The sequence below is a fragment of the Ochlerotatus camptorhynchus genome, unplaced genomic scaffold (genome assembly GCF_037179485.1).
Source record: "Ochlerotatus camptorhynchus isolate MF236.1 unplaced genomic scaffold, CSIRO-AGI_Acam_v1.1 ptg000394l, whole genome shotgun sequence".
In the NCBI taxonomy this organism is placed as follows: domain Eukaryota; kingdom Metazoa; phylum Arthropoda; class Insecta; order Diptera; family Culicidae; genus Ochlerotatus; species Ochlerotatus camptorhynchus.
The window spans coordinates 464,073-482,325 of NW_027040881.1; the positions used below are offsets into that span (position 1 = coordinate 464,073).

The following is an 18,253-nucleotide window of genomic DNA, read 5'->3' on the forward strand; positions in this document are numbered from 1 at the left end:
GATCTCTTTGTGTACGTTGTTTTTATCCTTCACAAACACATAGAGATCATCGATCTTCCTCCTGACCTCCATCATTTTGGTTCTCCCGAGCTGCAGTTCTTGAGATTTGCTACTGCTGGATATCGCTGTGAATATCTGGCTTAGCTCAACGCCTGGCTGCTCTTCTTGAAACTTACTGTTGCTGCCGGAACTCGCAGTGACCCCCAGGTTCGACACTGGTGATCTCTGCAATATCCCACTCCTTGCGAACACGTTCGCTCCTCCGTTTTCACTGTCTGGCGTATTGCCGTCGTTCTTCATATTTTTTTTGGTTTCTTCTTTTTCTTCATTTTTATTTTTTTCTCCAATTTTATCCATACTGATGGGTCCCCCCTTCGGGCCGCTATCTCCACTCGTTGTATGTAGTCTCCTATCGTGATCCCATGGTTATCTATGCAAGCAGGGAGGCCATGCTAGGGTTGACACGGTCCTTCATGGGGGCCGTGTTCAGAGCCAGATCGGCGTAAGTCAGGAATGTTACATCTGAGCCTACTACTCACCAATCACCAATTGGTGACGAGTTTTGAACGTATCCGGAGGCCTGCCAAGGTTTTACCGGGACGGGGGCAGCCGCACTATTAGCCCACTCGCCATTTCAAGAAGGTGTCACCATAGAGGTAACTCTAAGACCACTGGGTCCCGAAGAAAATCATTATTATTTTTGGCTCACTCAGTACCAGAACAACGGTCCCAAGCAGTCCCAAGCTATTTCACTCACCCCTGCATGTTCTGCATGAATCCACACACCCCTGATATTATCTGTCAAACTTTCATAGCGAATCAAAACAAACATAGTGTAGTAATAGAATTTCAACTAGAATAGGGTACGTTAATCGTTTGCTTGGGACCAATAGGCTACTAAAGTGGTGAGCCAATTTAAAATCGTTAGTTTCGTATTGATTGTTGGTGTCACCCTTCTTTACTTAGGGAGCAGAATAGCACGACTGTCAGCCCTGTAGCGTGGTATCCAATCCATTGTACCGTGTCGTGTCCATAGTTCCATGCCGTATCCAGTATGCCATAATAAGGATCTTACTGGCGTCGATCCTAATGTGCCGGTTGGCACTCCTGCGGGTTGACGAAGCATTTCCTCTATCGCCGTGTTATGGTTACCGCGCCAGTGTTCGCGTCGCACCCCCTCACTTTGCTATTGTCGGAAGGACAACATTGCCCAGGCTACACCACGGGGAGGGGTGAGGTAGGAACTTGTGAGGACCAGAGCTAGGTTGTCAACTCACCATTTGTAGCCCTGTGTGTGTGTGTGTGTGTGTGTGTGTGTGTGTGTGTGTGTGTGTGTGTGTGTGTGTGTGTGTGTGTGTGTGTGTGTGTGTGTGTGTGTGTGTGTGTGTGTGTGTGTGTGTGTGTGTGTGTGTGTGTGTGTGTGTGTGTGTGTGTGTGTGTGTGTGTGTGTGTGTGTGTGTGTGTGTGTGTGTGTGTGTGTGTGTGTGTGTGTGTGTGTGTGTGTGTGTGTGTGTGTGTGTGTGTGTGTGTGTGTGTGTGTGTGTGTGTGTGTGTGTGTGTGTGTGTGTGTGTGTGTGTGTGTGTGTGTGTGTGTGTGTGTGTGTGTGTGTGTGTGTGTGTGTGTGTGTGTGTGTGTGTGTGTGTGTGTGTGTGTGTGTGTGTGTGTGTGTGTGTGTGTGTGTGTGTGTGTGTGTGTGTGTGTGTGTGTGTGTGTGTGTGTGTGTGTGTGTGTGTGTGTGTGTGTGTGTGTGTGTGTGTGTGTGTGTGTGTGTGTGTGTGTGTGTGTGTGCGTGTGTGTGTGTGTGTATGTGTGTGTGTGTGTGTTTTTTTTTTTATGTACATGTTTTTGAAATAGTGTAATTTTTTAAGCATAACTCATATTCCACATGTCCTTCTCCCTCTCCCGATTCATACAATTGTCATGTGCACTAACCTCGAGAAGAACGCGAATAATCGGTTCAAATCCCTTAATTTTAGATTTAAGACATTAATAATGTATAACGCAAATGATAACTTGGCTCTGTAAGGTTTATTCGATTGAGTTTGTACAATTAAAGTTATTAACAAAAACATGATTTCTATCTAATACAATTAAACTTATTTTCCTTATGTTCATTTCTGTAAGTTGCCGAAATATGTTTGCAACACGTTTAAAACTTGTGTTCCGAAAGAATCTACGCTCTCCAACTGAAAAATAATAAAATCTAAATTAAGTATAAAATACAACCACACTATACAATTATTTCCACCTGATATTTCTCTACCTTGAATTGTAACCACACATTCATCCGCACTCACTCTTATGTACACTCGTTATCATGCTCTAACACTCGTTATCATACATTCTCATCCCTGCACAATTTAAACGAGAGATCGAAATATAATTTAGTTGCTATCAGACCAGCAAAGCCATCGTACGTTTTCTACGCTAGTCCGAAAAAAATCACCGTCGCAAATTTTAGTATCGGTGTGACTTGCCGGTGTGCAAGTAGCATTATTGGTGCCGAAACCCGGGAGTTGTGGTCCGTGTCCGCGAGTGTACCACGCTTATCATCGCCTTTTCGTGTCGTCCACGACGGCAAGGTGTATTCTATTCAGCACCTATTGTTTGGCCCAAAAGCAACCACGTTGTTAATTGTGTGTCGCCAATCGAGAACGATCGAGAAGAAACCATTGTGACCATACAATAGTGAGGCAACAACCATGTTGCTTAGTGATTTTGACTTCCCACGGACGGAGTGCTAATTGTCGTACGAAGAGGATCATTCACTGCCAGGGTGGTGAAAATAAAGTACCGCTTCTGGTTGAAAATTCACGTCCCGCTGGGTGGATCTGGACTTTTCTGCGGTGGCTGTAATTAAGTGGAACTGGTGGTGCACGTCCGAATACGGACGCCATCGGTGTTTCCAACCTACAACTGCTGTCGATCGCACTGGTGTATGCTCATCGCTTACCGGTGGATATCGTCGTTATCGTCGCCATCATCATCACTGCCCACGGCACGTAAGAAGCCGTCATAAGGTAACAATTTTACATTTTTTGTTGGGGAATCATGCCGCCGACCAAGAAATTTAGTAAGGCGGCTAAGTTAAAGACGCTTTACCGCCGTCGTTCGAACATTGTAAATTCGGCGGAGGTTATCCAGGCCTTTGACGATGAGTATGTCCCGGATCAAGCTAACCAACTGCCAATAAGAATTCAGCATTTGGATGAAATGTGGCGGGATTTCCAAGCGATTCAAGACCACATCGAAGAGTTAGATGAGCCGGATGAGGAATTTAGTGAAGATAGGCGAGAATTCCAGAATCTTTACTACGCTTTGAATGCGTCCCTAGCAGCAAGGTTCCTCCATCTCCTCACCCGTTACAACCACTGGCAGCTAGAAACTCCCAACCCCCAATTTCGACGAGTGGGAATCTTTAAGCGATCTTTTTACCTCGCTGATCGATTCAAACCCGCAGCTGACCATGGTACAGAAGCTGTACTATCTGCGAGCTTCAGTTACTGGCGAAGCTGCCCGCATGATTTCCTCCCTCGATATTATCGCTAACAATTATCCGGTTGCACGGAACTTGTTGAAAAACCGGTTTGACAATAAGCACATGCTGATAAAAAGGCATATGGCTAGCTTGCTTTCTATTTCCCCCCTAAAGAAGGAAACAGCGACCGGTCTGGTGGATTTGGCAGATAAGTTCAACCGCCATGTCCAGCTTTTGGATAAACTCGAGGACGTCGAAGAGCACTGGAACTCGTTCTTGGTCGAACGATTGAGTAGCTGTCTCGATCCCACATCACTCCTTGAATGCACCCAACCGGGGGATGTAAGATTCGCTTACAATTATGTGGGATTCATCATCAGAGGATGTTAGTGGAGACCGCATGAACCGAGGATGCGATATACCTGGCTGCGGTCCAATGCAAGAAAATTGGAGACCGAAAATGTAGAGTGTATTAGTGAGGTAAATTAGTTATGTCGAAAAAAATAGGAAACAGATTGCCGACTAGACTCGAACCACGAACGTTGCTGATAATCGTACCTGTGCTTTCTCCACTGCTCTCTCCATGCTTCTGAATATGGATAGCCTAAAAGCAAACATGAAGCGCTCATTTTCTCGCATACTTGACTTCGTATGCTTTTTCTGCTGGAGAGATTCGAGGCAAGTGTGTGCGTCGTTCTACAATGTTCTACAATGTGCGTCGTTCTACAAGCTTACTGGTATAGTCGAAAGCGTAGATAGAACACGAAATAAAAAAGACAAAAAACCATTACATCGCCTGCATGGTCAATTTCTAACATTCGTTGCGATGTTCATGAACAGAGGATGATAGGAAACGGAACTAACATTCATTGTAATAGATTTTTGGTTTGCGTGTGGGAGACTCAATCGGCGGGGGACGACAGGCAGACATACAAACAAATCCTCGAATTCATTCAAAAGATATCACGCATCTTGCAAACCCTACAGCTCTCCCAACTAAGCAGCAGTTTTCAAATCGAAAGCAAGCCCAAGCCTCGTGTGTCTTCGGCTCACGTGAGCACTTCGAGCAGTGCAAGGTGCATCTGTTGCCAGCAACCACACTTACTTTTCCTGTGTGACAAGTTCCAAAAGCTCACACCACACGAACGGTTCGATCTAGCCAAGAAGCATAGCCTCTGCATCAATTGCCTGAAAGGGGTTTATTTGGCGAAAGACTGCTCCAGCGGTGCATGTAAAACATGCGCGAAAAAACACCACACGCTTTTGCATCTGCCACCGCTAACAACGTCTACAGGCGGATCTGGCGGCCGTCAGTCGCTGCCGGTGCAACAAAGCTCTTTCGCGGAATCGAACCGTTTACAAAATAGTCCACTGTCACGACTCGGTTCGGTACAAAGCTCTCGGTCGGTTGAGCTTTCGAATGCCTCACCACTCGTGTCGTCGTTTAGCGAATTGTCGTCCGCTCTCGGTTACGAACCTCCCTCGTCGTCGGTTGTATCGTCCGCCTCAAATTTGCCTCCTTCTGCCTGTCAAAGTGCTGAGTTAATCCAGCGGCGAAATCCCAACACCGTGCTATTTTCTACCGCTGTGATTAAGGTCCTGGATGCGGACAATAAATACCAGTACGCTCGTGCACTCTTGGATAGTGGATCCCAGCCCAGCTTCATCTCGGAAGCACTGTGCCAGAGACTCAACTTGAAGCGGACGAAGCTAAACTCTCCAGTCAGTGGTATCGGACAGTCTTTGGTCAACGTACACTACGGCGTAACTATGTCGATTGCCTCTCGTTTTGGCATCTTCATATCGAGCCTCGAATGTTTGATCTTACCAAAACTTACGGTTGCTCTTCCTAGTTGCAACATCGATGTTACCCGCTGGCGGATTCCACGGCATCTTCAACTTGCGGATCCGCAGTTCAACGTCATCCAAAGGGTGGATGTAATCATCGGCGCTGAGCTTTTCTATTCTCTTCTGGAAAATCAGCAGATTAGTCTCGGTACGGATTATCCAATCCTTCAAAAAAACCGTTTTCGGTTAGGTCATCTGCGGCAAGGTCACGCAACAAGCCGCCACGGTAGTCGTCGTGCAGCCATCTCTGCACCGACGAGTCGCTTGATTCTCAGTTGGAAAGGTTCTGGGATATTGAGAATCTTGTCTTGCCACATGGAGGTAAATTCGCACGCGTTGTCCGGCCCACAGTTTTTCCTTCCCCACCATGCTATTCACCACCCAGAAAGTACAACAACGAAGACTCGAGTAGTATTCGATGCATCCAGCCATGATGCCAATGGCTTGTCAATCAACGAAGTCTTGGTCATCGGACCCACGGTGCAACCACCGCTGCAAGTCACTGTCATCAACTTTCGGGTGCCACGTTTTGTCTTCACCGCTGATGCACAGAAGATATTCCAGCAGATCTGGGTGCATTCGGATGACCGCAGATTTCAGCAAACTCTGTGGCGAAATGATCGATCGTAGCCGATCCGGGTTTACCAGATGAATACGGTTATGTACGGACTGGCCAGCTCACCGTACTTGGCAACTCGAGTTCTCAACCAGTTGGCCACCGATGACGGAGAACACTACCCTCTTGCAGTGCCAGTCATTCGAAAGGGAATCTCCGTCGACGATGTACTGACTGGGCACGATGATCTACACACCCTCCAGGAATCGTGTGGACAGCTCATATCCTTGCTTGGAGGTGCAGGGTTTGTGTTGCGGAAATGGGCAGCTAACGACAGCGCAGTTCTAAGGAACGTTCCTTCCGAGCTATGGGAAATCTCCACACGGTAAGAAAAAAGTACCCAAAATTGAGTTCCTTTCACTCATCACGTGGCTTCCGTAGCCCCACGGAAGCCACGTAATGAGTGAAAGGAACTCAATAATTAAATAAATAAATAAATAAAATGAAACTCAATAATTAAATAAATAAATAAATAAATAAAAAATCATGAACGTTGACCAAGTTGACAAAAAATAATAAAACGGAGCAGACTGGAACCGAACCATGGACGTTGAGATTACGGGGCCCGTGTGTTGACCACTCGTCTATCAACGCTTGTGAAAATTAAATGGTTGAAGGGCGCATAAGAGCAACCTCAATGAAAATAAACTTATATTTGAGTTTATTTATTATTACTCAATAGTTGAGTAAATTTTAACCAACGGCGCTTTTCTGATTCACTCAACGGCGGACCTCAAATGTTAGAACCCAACGTAGAGTTTTTTTAAACTTAATTTTGAGTATTTTTTTTATTGCCGTGCAGTAAGCTAGAAATCGATCGTTCAAGTGCTGTCAAGACGCTAGGTCTCCTGTGGTTTCCTGAATCCGACAAGTTCATGTTCAAGATACCAACTCTCCTTGAGCAGGTCGTTATCACTAAGAGGGTAGTTGTGTCTGAGATGTCTCGATTGTTTGATCCCATCGGCCTTCTCGGGCCTGTAGTACTGAATGCTAAAATGTTCGTACAAACTCTCTGGGCTGAACATTTGCCATGGGATACGGAGCTATCTAATGACTTGCAAGATTGGTGGATGACCTATCGAACAGACACACTGATTGACGACAAATAAATAAATAAATTATCCACTCTAGAAGTTCCGCGAAGGGTTCTGGCTAACACTTCTCGTCAGTACACTCTCCACTGCTTCTGTGACGCTTCCATGAAGGGTTACGCGTGTTGCGTCTACATCGTGTCAGCGCAGCTGATCAAGGACTCTTTGACCGATATTCAGAACTCGCGAATCTGCTGAAAAGTGTCGCCTACTGCTACAGGTTCTACCACAACTGCAAGCTACCAAGAGCGCAGCGCACAATCGGATCACTGTCGCCAGATGAATGTGATCGAGCGCTTAAGGTTCTAGCTCGCCTTGCTCAACGTTTCTCCTTCCCGGCGGAAATTAAGAAATACATGCTCCTAAAGAATTCATCGATTCCACCGAATCTGGGACCAAAGTCCCCTCTTCGCAACATGAACCTTTTCGTGGACGAATTCGGGTTGCTACGAACAGGGCTTGAAGAGGGAACGCATTCTGCCTGTGACTGCATGAACTTGTACATTTTCCGCATTCATCATTCGCAGTGATCGGCATTCACTGAACCTGATGAAAAAAACAGGGATCTAAAAACAGTCAGATTTCCTTTCTACGCTGCATTGTGCTTTGTGCAGTTGCTTTGCAGATGCCGATTTTTAAATTCATTCCTTCTGCTCTGGTCAAGTTGATTGCCAACTGCGGGAGCTGTAAATTCAGACGGATTACCTATCGGCTACCGCACGGAAGCATTTCGCACACACATTATTTTCCTTTCCAGTGTGAGATAGCAGCGCTTGGAATATATACGTATGATACGATTCATCTCGATGATATCTTTTTTTATATATCGGCAGTCATATAAGCGCGGGTTAAGCGTTGGAAAACAGCGATCCGATGTTTGCTATAAAACTGTGAAAACTCGTCAAACATTATGCAATATGGGTATTTCCGGAATCGGTGCGGAATGTAGATGCCAGAAATGTATGTTCGACGCCATTTTGGAATCCAAGATGGTGACTTCCGATATTCTAGAATACTATGAATACTGGATAAATACCATACAATATGGATATTTCCGGAACCGGTGCTGAATGTAGATGTCAGAAATGGGTGTTTGACGCCATTTTGGAATCCAAGATGGCGACTTCAGGTATGCTAGAATACTATAAATACTCGTCAAAAACCTTACAATATGGATATTTCCGGAACCGGTGTGAAATGTAGATGCCAGAAATGGATGTTCGATGCCATTTTGAAATCCAAGATGGTGACCTCCGATATGCTAGAACACTATGAATACTCGTCAAATACCACACAATGTAGATATTTTCGGAACCGGTGCAGAATGTAGAAGCCAGAAATGGATCTTCGACGCCATTTTGGAATACAAGATAACGACTTCCGATGTACTAGAACACTATGAATCTGCAAATACCATACAATATGGATATTTCCGGGAACAACGTAACTTGTAGAAGTCGGAAATGGATGTTTGATACACTTTAGAACTCAAGAAATCAATGAAAATATTAATATTTACGGAGCTAACGTGACTAAACTCGTCAAATGTCATACAATGATGATATATAAGAACTCGGCATGACATTAATAAGTCAAAAAATATACAAACATCTACTCTTCTTCTTCTTCGCATTTCAAGCTTATTGCTGATCGCATATTAGCTTATTGCGTGCTCTCAACTTAGTGTTCTAGATGCACTTTCACAGTTATTAATTGAGCGCTTCTGATGCCTGTACCATTTTTGCAGTAGTATAATTGTGTGGCAAGTCCAATCATACTCTATGGCCAATACTCAAAGGCCGCAAACATCTACTCTACTACTTGTTGAACTCAAATAATAGAAGTAATGGAAGGGTGATGATTTAATGAACTTCAAAGCAACGTGCAATCATTTTTTAACAAGCAGAGAAATAAAAACCTAAGCAGAGTAGACTTAGGTTTTTATTTCTCTGCTTGTTAAAAAATGATTGCACGTTGCCTTGAAGTTCATTAAATCATCACCCTTCCATTACTTCTATTATTTGAGTTCAACAATATCTTGTCAAGAACTGGTTGGTTTATTTTGATAGTGAGCAAATCTTCTATGGTGTTTTCACTCAAGGATGTGCACTGATCTAAAATCGTTAACGCCAGAGCACTGAAAGCACGTTCCACTGATACTTGCGTCGATGGAACGGCGTAAATTACAGCAGCTGCTTCAAAGAGATCCTTTTGCATGAATTTCTTCTGTACCCAGTACTCCCAAACGTTGACATGGTGTGGTTGTCGCAATCCAACATCCAAAACACTTAACTGTTCTGGAAGCGTTTTGTTTGGGATACTTTTCGGGTCTCCGCTTGAACCTGCTAGACAGCCTCCAAACATGTCCACTAAAAAACTGTCCAGTTCATCCTGTTGAACAGCTGGCTCAGTAAACGTGGTATGCTGAGTGCAAGGTGTTTCCTCCTTCAATGCTGAAATCCGTGCAAATGTATTTACGATGAATTTCTAAAAGGTAGAAGTTAATAGGTTGACAATTTAATAAAAAAAATATATTTAACAATCATATATGAAAAGTCACTATAGATTCATTCAAATACTCTCATTCTGATAAACAAAAATCATACTGATTCTTGAATGTTGTTATTCATAAACCAAACATTGTTCTTTCAAACCAACATATTATTTTTTAGCATCAAACACACCAACCTTTTTGCTCGATGAATGCCGTTCATTGACTGTTTTTTCGGACATTCCCAACCCAAAACGAAAAAAGGAACCCGAATGAAATCAAAATGGGAATGAAACCAGAGCGAAAGGGAGCGACTTTTTTTTTTTTTTCCTTTGGTTTGTTTTTTCCGTCGACTTGTTTTCCGTGCTGAGCACCAATGCTACCGACGTGCCAGGAAGGCAGCTCCCACACCTGGACCCTACCTATCGACCCATCAACTCATGAACCGGGGACCAACGGCTTTACTTCCCATCCGAAGGAAGGCGTGATCAGAGATGTTATGCCTCAGAACATCCCGACGGCGCCGACTGGGATTGAACCCAGGCCTGGCTGGGATGAGAGGTAATCACGCTTACCACTACACCACCGGCGCCGTTAAAGGGAGCGACTGTACGGGAGAGGATTTTGAAGAAGAGAAAGTGGGAATGCTTTTTGGTATCTATTCGCTTTACTGTGCATCGGTATGTATGAATGCAAAGCGTAGTGTGGGGGTATTGAATGGTATACAAAGTACCGCACATAAGGGAGTGGTGAAATTGAATTCATACTGCTGCTGCCGTTCGCTAGAAAAAAGGAACGATCAGATGCCCTGGCTACGAATGGATGGCCGTTTACGCTACTCAAACACGCCATTCGATACCCGTTTTCCAATTTTGTTGCCACACAACCACAAACTAAGCTTGATGATCGTGCGAGCAATACACATAAAAACCTTGCACGGTGGACCTACACTGCTTCTTGCTACTGTACGTCAACGATTCTGGCAACTCCGGGGTCGCGACCTAGCTCGTGCAGTAGTTCGTTAGTGCGTCACTTGTTTCCGGTGTCATCCGAAGCTGTCAACTCAAATCATGGCTCCATTACCAGAAGTACGTACTACACCAGCACGACCCTTCTTGTATTCGGGAATGGATTACTGTGGGCCGTTTCTCGTTCGTCCGCTGAATGGGAGGGGCGCGTCGGTAAAAATGTACGTCTCGCTTTTCGCATGTCTGGTGGTGAAGGCCGTGCACATCGAAATCGTCGCCGATCTATCTGCCGCGTCGTGTATCAACGCCGTGAAACGCATCGTCGCGCGCCGCGGCCGTATCGTAGAGCTACATTGCGATAATGCGTTCGCTTTCGTCGGGGCGAATCTTCAGCTCGTTGCGTCGCGAAAGGAATTCCTGCAGCAGTTCAAGGGCGACGAATGAAGAAACTATTGTAAGAGACGAACCAGCTACAGGCTGAAAGTCTCTATAATAAAGGAAAAAAAAGAAACTATTGCTTCGACAACGGGATCAAGTTCCAGTTCATCCCTGCACGCTCACCTCACTTCGGTGGCATTTATAAGGCGAGAATCAAATCTTTCAAACACAATTTCCGTCGCATAATGGGGCTGAAAGCATTCTCGGTGGATCAGTTCCACACCGTCGTCACGCAGGTGGAAGCAGTGCTCAATTCCCGCCCCCTATCACCGCTAACCGATTCTCCCGATGATCTGGCCGCTCTAACTCCAGGGCATTTTTTAGTTGGTGAACCCCTCATCACAATCCCAGAACCAGATCTGAGCCACATCAACCCTGGCCGCCTCAGTCGCCTACAGTACATGAAGAAGACACTGCAAGACCTTTGGACTCGTTGGTAACGTGATTATGTAAGTCAGCTTCATCAACGGACAAAATGGCGGAAGCCACATCGATCTGCAACCAGGACAGCTAGTGCTTCTAAAGGAGAATACACCCCCCCCCCCCTCCACTGGCCTTTGGGGCTTATTGTCGAGACCGTTACTGGTAAGGACGGACGCGTCTGGGTAATCATCGTAAAGATAGCTAGTGGCCGTTACAAACGGGCCGTCACCAAAGTGTTGGTTCTTCCAACCGATCAAGATGAGGAAACCAGAGATAACGATCAAGATGTCGCTTGAAACTGGCCGTTTCAATGAGGGCCTGCATGTTCCGAAAGAATCTACGCTCTCCACTTGGAAAATAATAAAATCTAAATTAAGTATAGAATACAACCACACTATACAATTATACTCACCTGATATTTCTTTACCTTGTATTGTAACCACACATTCATCCACACTCACTCTTATGTACACTCGTTATCATGCTCTAACACTCGTTATCATACATTCTCATCCCTACACAATGTAAACGAGAGATCGAAATATAATTTAGTTACTATCAGTTACTTGTCTACGCTAGTCCGAAAAATATCACCGTCGCAAATTTTAATATCGGTGTGACTTGCCGGTGGGCAAGTAGTTTCCCGAACAACAACTTGTCTTGAGATGTTTGTTATGGTGTAATAAAGTTATTAACATGTTGCATGAACCAGTGATACACAACTAAATATATCTTATATATTGATTCCACTTCTTGCGCTTGTATTTAGGAAACTGGATCAAAATTTCAAATTCCGAATTTGTTATCAATAAGATATAACCTGTGTTGCTTGGGATATTCCACTTTGTAGGTATATAACTCCCATAGAATCTTGATTGGACATTTGTACAATCACGTAGATTGCGTAGATTTGTTTGCAAATTATCTCATACACACGTGTCCTTCCGATCATGTGTCCATTGTTTCCAGTATCTTCTAAATATTTCCAAAACAGTTAATAATACTTGTCATTCGGATACTTGACCACATGTGGCTACTGATTCTGGACTTCAATTTAGCTAAGTACTTCTCTTTTTTATCGCAATACAAATGGCATCACCCCACCGATGTATACGGTCTCAAGGATCTGGGGGCCTCCATTAGCTCAGTCGGTAAAGGCGCAGCTATACAGCAAGACAGCTGGAGGTGGCTCGATTAGATTCCCAGTCTTTTTTTTCCTTTATTTAACGTCGGTCTCTGTTCCGCAATCTAGTGCCAATCACCGACGGACATCGATTGCCATCCATTGACGGCAATCGAATGTGCAGGAAGGCAGCTTCCACACCTGCGTAGGATATCGCACCCATTCAACACACATGGGCCGGGACCAACGGTTTTACTTCCCTTTCGAAGGAAGACGTTGAAGCGCCCATACTCCGTTGCGCATCCATGTTTCACTCCCGTGTTGAAGTGCCCAACGTAGAGCAACAACTCGCGTGGTCTTTCTTTCTCCGTAAAATGAAAGACAGTGCAATTCCATTTCTACTGTATGGAAAAAGCTCTTTGATGGATCAGTTATGCTGAGGTTGGAACTGTGCTCGTCCGCACCTAGCAAACCTCGGATAATAAACTCATCAGAACAACTGCCCCGATTCTTTATTATTCGAAACCTTTTATACATGAATTTGTTACTTAAACTCTACACAATAGTTTTTCTCCAGTATGTACATATAAAGCGAGACAGATAGTTTTTCTCTTGGAAAGTCGGTGTCTGTTTTTTTTAACAAGAATTAATGCTCCTCGCGGTAGGAACGGCTATGTAGGATGCTTACTCACCAATGTTTACTTTGACCTTTCGCGAAGCACCTAGTTAAGCCAGCGCGCATCGCTGACGACGCGGTAGCAACTGTTTATAAACAACTGACCCTGGAAATGTGTGACATTGTCACTGCTGCTGTTAAGTTTTGTATTTTTCTACTACCGTATGGGGGTCTATTACTGGTTAATTTCTTACTCAGATTGATATTGGATTTTGAGGCCTTTGCATCCCCTCTTACTTAACCAGCTTGCGAATAATATCGAAGAGATTCTTCTCAAGGATATGCGCTGGTATCTATTCTATATTTGCTAATTTTGTTTACTGGATCTTCTTACTCCTTGTGCCTTTCTTAAGACCCTACTTTGTACTATTGATAAACATATTCAATCGTTCATACTTCAACTAAATTTTGTCATTTGGCTAAATCATCAAGTTAACAAGTTTTATCACGCGTTTTGCTGATATGAAAATTTGCCTTACTGACTTACGTTAATTATGCGTTTAGTTGAGTTATACCATTCTTGTTGCAATTGATATTTAATGTTAACATTCTATAGAATCATTACGAATAATTCGCTATAAGGTTTGATGTTTGAATTTGGGGTTGTTGCATCCCCCCTTACTTACTGAGGTTGAGAATCATTTTGCAAAAATTATTATCAATAAGCTTGAGTTGGTAATCTTCGATTTGAAAATTTCGTGCTTTCTTGTTGCCATATTTCTCCTAACCTTAAGGTGATCCTAAATTGTACCTTTCGTTAAAGCTCCTTCGTTTCTGCTCGTTCATCCGTGCGATTGAAAGCTGTTCCTGACTCGTCATTTGGTTGATATCAAATATCAGGTGTGGGTGTATCTGCCATTCCCCGCCATCTATGATTCGTTGTTTACCGCATTCAGGTTACTCTTCATCGTCTTTCATATCTATGTCTTGTACTGATCGCATCTCGTCATTATGTATGTTTCTGTTGGAAACTTTTTTTAGTGCTTATTAGAACTTCAACTTTCTCTATGGTGTAGTATGATTCCACATCTTTGATGATTTTCGTTATAAGATGTAAACTTGTTTTGGATTTTATCCACGACTGTTTTCTATCTGTGTTTACATATGCAGCTAGTCAATTTATTGTTTGTGCCATACCATGCGTTAGTTGTGTACTTGATTGTGCTTCATTTCCATTTTTGAGTTTGATGTTTAATGATGTCATATCAAACGTTACGTTGTATGTTCTGTAGTTTTATGATGATGTTTGCGAAACCGTTGCTGAAGTAGTTTGTCTTTTTAGATGCTGTGTGATGAGCTTATGCCAAAGATTGCTCATCTATACAGTATAATGTGTTGATCAATTATGTTATCCTCGATAAACCACTCGATTCCATCTTCCTGTTCCTTGTACTTTTCCGATGATCCTACCCAACACCGTCAATCTTCAATCTTCCGCATGATTTGTCTTTCGATTGTCATCTAGCCATTTTGAATGTGACTCTTCCTTCGCTGTTGACCGTCTCTGAGATTCGCCACCTGGTACATCCAAGGATATTCAAAATCGATTTTCTCTTTTTCTCTGTATCTTCAATAATTTTCTTATAGATAATTTTTTTTTATCAATTTCACTCTAAAACATTCATTAAACTATAACTTTGGTATATTCAAATTATTTTCTACTCATCTTTTGAATCAACTATTTTTAACTTGGTTTACATACTTTGATATCATTGACAGATATGATTAATAATATTCTTCGTTAGTTATTTGCTGCTCTTATTTTTTTTACAATTTCATATTTTCATCTACACAATAAATAATCAGTATACAATCTATTTGCAGCAAACAAATTCAGAATTAATTACTTTAACTGAACATTCTTATCTGATTGTCGATATTACACTTCTTGTTTACTCTTAACTTTGTTCCTTTGTGTCATACTTCTTATTCTGATATCTTTCATCATGTTTTGCTAGTATTTTTATTTTATTACCCTACTTTTTCTCTTACTTCGTTTAACTCTTTTTGTTTGTAGTTGTAACTCACCAATTAATCAAAGCATCTGAATGGCTACGTCATGAAATTGCAGCAAGTACTCTCTTTCTCATAATGAGGTTTTAAACGGCACGTATCTGTAATTCGATTCATTTATGCTCGGTTCCAGGTTCCTCTGGCCAAACGTTTAATTTTTTATTTAGTCAATTCAATTAATGTATTGTAAGTGGCCAAATTGCTGCAAGTGCTCGTCTTCGCTAATTGAGAGGAAACGGTGGGTATCTGTAAGTAAACTTAAATTTCAGTTAGACTCATTCATAAATTCTCGTGCATTCTGGATTTCGAATGCCATTGTCCAATTGTTCATCTCCACATCTGTAACGGTCTGTAAAAAATAAAACAGCCTTTAATAAATTATCAACCATAACATCATTTACGACTCTGGGATCATTTACAGTATATTAATTGTGTGTTTTGACGGTATTTTCCGTTCAAAATTGTTTTGTATTCAATCTCGCTGTGAGATTCTAGTGCAGAGTTAGTCCAAAGCGCTTTGTAGGTACAATCTTCTTGTCCACTTTGATCTTGTTTGTCACCATTCTTGAGTTTTCATCATTGTCATTAGTATTATTTTTCAACGTGTTATTTTTTTATGAAATTATTCTTTAAATCTGTTTGTAACTGTTTTTCAGTAATTTAACCCATATTGTGTGCTGTAATGTCAATCCTTAGCTCTTCGATCCATTCAAAATCATACTGCAAAATATTTTGCTCTTTTTTGATGAATACATTTGTATTATTAGCTGAATCATTCAATTACTACATGCATTACATATAGGTCGAAATTTTTTGTATCTCTTTGAAATGTTTTCATCACTAATTATATTAGAAAATACTGTTTACTATTATTAACTATATATGTTTTTACCTTAGTTTTCATTTTCTTGAAACTTTATCTGAAGCTTCGCTTTTATGTTTCCATCTCCATTATATGCATGTTTTGAACATTTTGTTCAATCCCTTATTAATCCCAATTGAAATTTAATACATACTTTTTCTTTACAATTTTCAATTGTCTCTTATCATTCTGGTGATTCCATATATTCATTTTCAAATAACAATACTTAATTTTATATCTACATACCCCGGGGCCTCAGAACATCCCGGCGGCGCCGACTGGGATTGAACCCAGGCCTGGCTGGGGTGAGAGGTAATCACGCTTACCACTACACCACCGGCACCGCTAACTTTTTTCATCAACAGCATTCCGCAAAATGATATATAGAGCTTTTGTAGGTTTTGTTATTAGCTACAACTTTTGCTCATATCTTAAATCTGTATCACTTATGCATCACCAACTAGAGTGGGCAGAACTTGTTACATTCACTGAAAAACAGTAGTGGCTTCTGTTCGATCTGGTTCGTCATGCATCAGAGATACGGATTTGACTTGTTGACAAAAGTTGTAGCTAATAATAAAACGTACAAAATCTTTATACGTCATTTTGCGGAATGCTGTTGATGAAAAACAGTTAGAGGCAAATTAATGTAAATGAATGCACGAAATGAATGCAAATGATTTTCCATGCCTGCTTGCCACACAGTTTTACTAATGCAAAAATGGTACCGACATCGAAAGCTCTCAATTAATAACAGTGGAAGTGCATTTAGAACACAAAATTGAGAGCTCGGAATATGCGATAAGCAATAGGCTTGAAATGCAAAGAAAAAGAATGCTCTGTACTGTTCGATTGTTCGTAGCATCATGGAATACGCTCTTTGACAACTTCCGTGGAATGAACTAGCAATTCTTCCTGATTATACAAGCCAACATAAAAATTCTAGCTCACAGACTCACTAAACTTCAAAGGTTGATTGACTTTGGCCTTGTCAAGATTTAACCTACACACATAGATACTAAAAACATCGTGATAATGTGATATTCTCTCTTGCGTTCACAATCTGTCCATACATTTTTTATGAGTTAAGCTGTGATAGTCCAGTTGAACCATTTTCAAAAATGTACTAGCTTCTATGCAAGTATAGCTATACGATAATAAAAACGCCTGTAAGTTGACTATGTTCGTATCAAAAGCATTCTATAGAGAAAATAGCAAGCTCTTCTCTATATAATGGGAGTTCTATAAGGGTTCGTGCAAATATTACATAGAGCAAGTCAGTGGATTTATGAACGTCTCTCAACCCCTTTCAAAATACACATTTTTCCCGAATGTTGTTTTGTCCATATTCTTTTTTACATAGGGTAAATGTTGGCTTCGGCACCCATAGACTGTTTTCGGCAACCAAAATTTAAACGATAATTTCATTATGTTTTCCCATCAACACACTTCCCTGAATGTATTCAAACGATTCTTTAGTCTTTCAGCTTCAATCTGATTATATTTGTACGACCGAGCAATCCTATTATGCCAGATTTTTCTTCAAATGAAGTATACGCACTACAAAATGGGGCTGATTTCGAGTTGCCGATAATAGAACAGCTGGTTAACACGCAGTTCTAATGGGAAGGTTGCCAAAGGAAAAGAGGCTGCCGACAATAGTCACACTCACCTGAGAAGTTTGGAGCGTTGTAAAATCGCTTTCAAACCGGTTTGAAAAATTCTGTCGATTGGAATGGATAGAGAAGCAAGCAGCAGATGAATGTTAACAAACAGACACGTGATATATGTGCGTAACGCTGACAAAATGCTAATAGAAGTGCGGACGCTGCTTAGATTGACGAGAATACGTAAATTCCCCTACAAGCGTTCGTAAAAAAAAAGTGTTTCGTTTCGAGATGCACAATGTTGCCCCTGTACTCCGTTGGATCGCTAATAAGGATATGCGATCAGCATTGTTAGCTCAAGGATCGAGGTATCCCGATAAAATAATAGGGTCTTTGATCTAATTTTCGTCCTCTCTTTTTTTTGAAAAAAAAAACTCTCTTTTTTTTGAAGGGTTTGAACAAAACATGGAATGTTTTCATCAAAGATAACTTCTAAATGTATTCACCTTTCCACCGTTGGGTTTGATAAAGAGTCAAAAAACAGAGATATTATTAGAAATCTAGCACTACTTCTTGATTCTAAATTCGTCGTACGAGTTTCAATTCCGTCCTAACGCA

At 41.9% G+C, this 18,253-nt stretch overlaps 1 protein-coding gene across 1 annotated transcript in view; it reads right to left on the reverse strand.

The window, feature by feature from the left end:
• The window catches only part of LOC135710637 (delta(24)-sterol reductase-like), a 210,114-nt gene that overhangs the window by 98,214 nt on the left and 93,647 nt on the right, over positions 1-18,253 (reverse strand). The window lies entirely within an intron of this gene.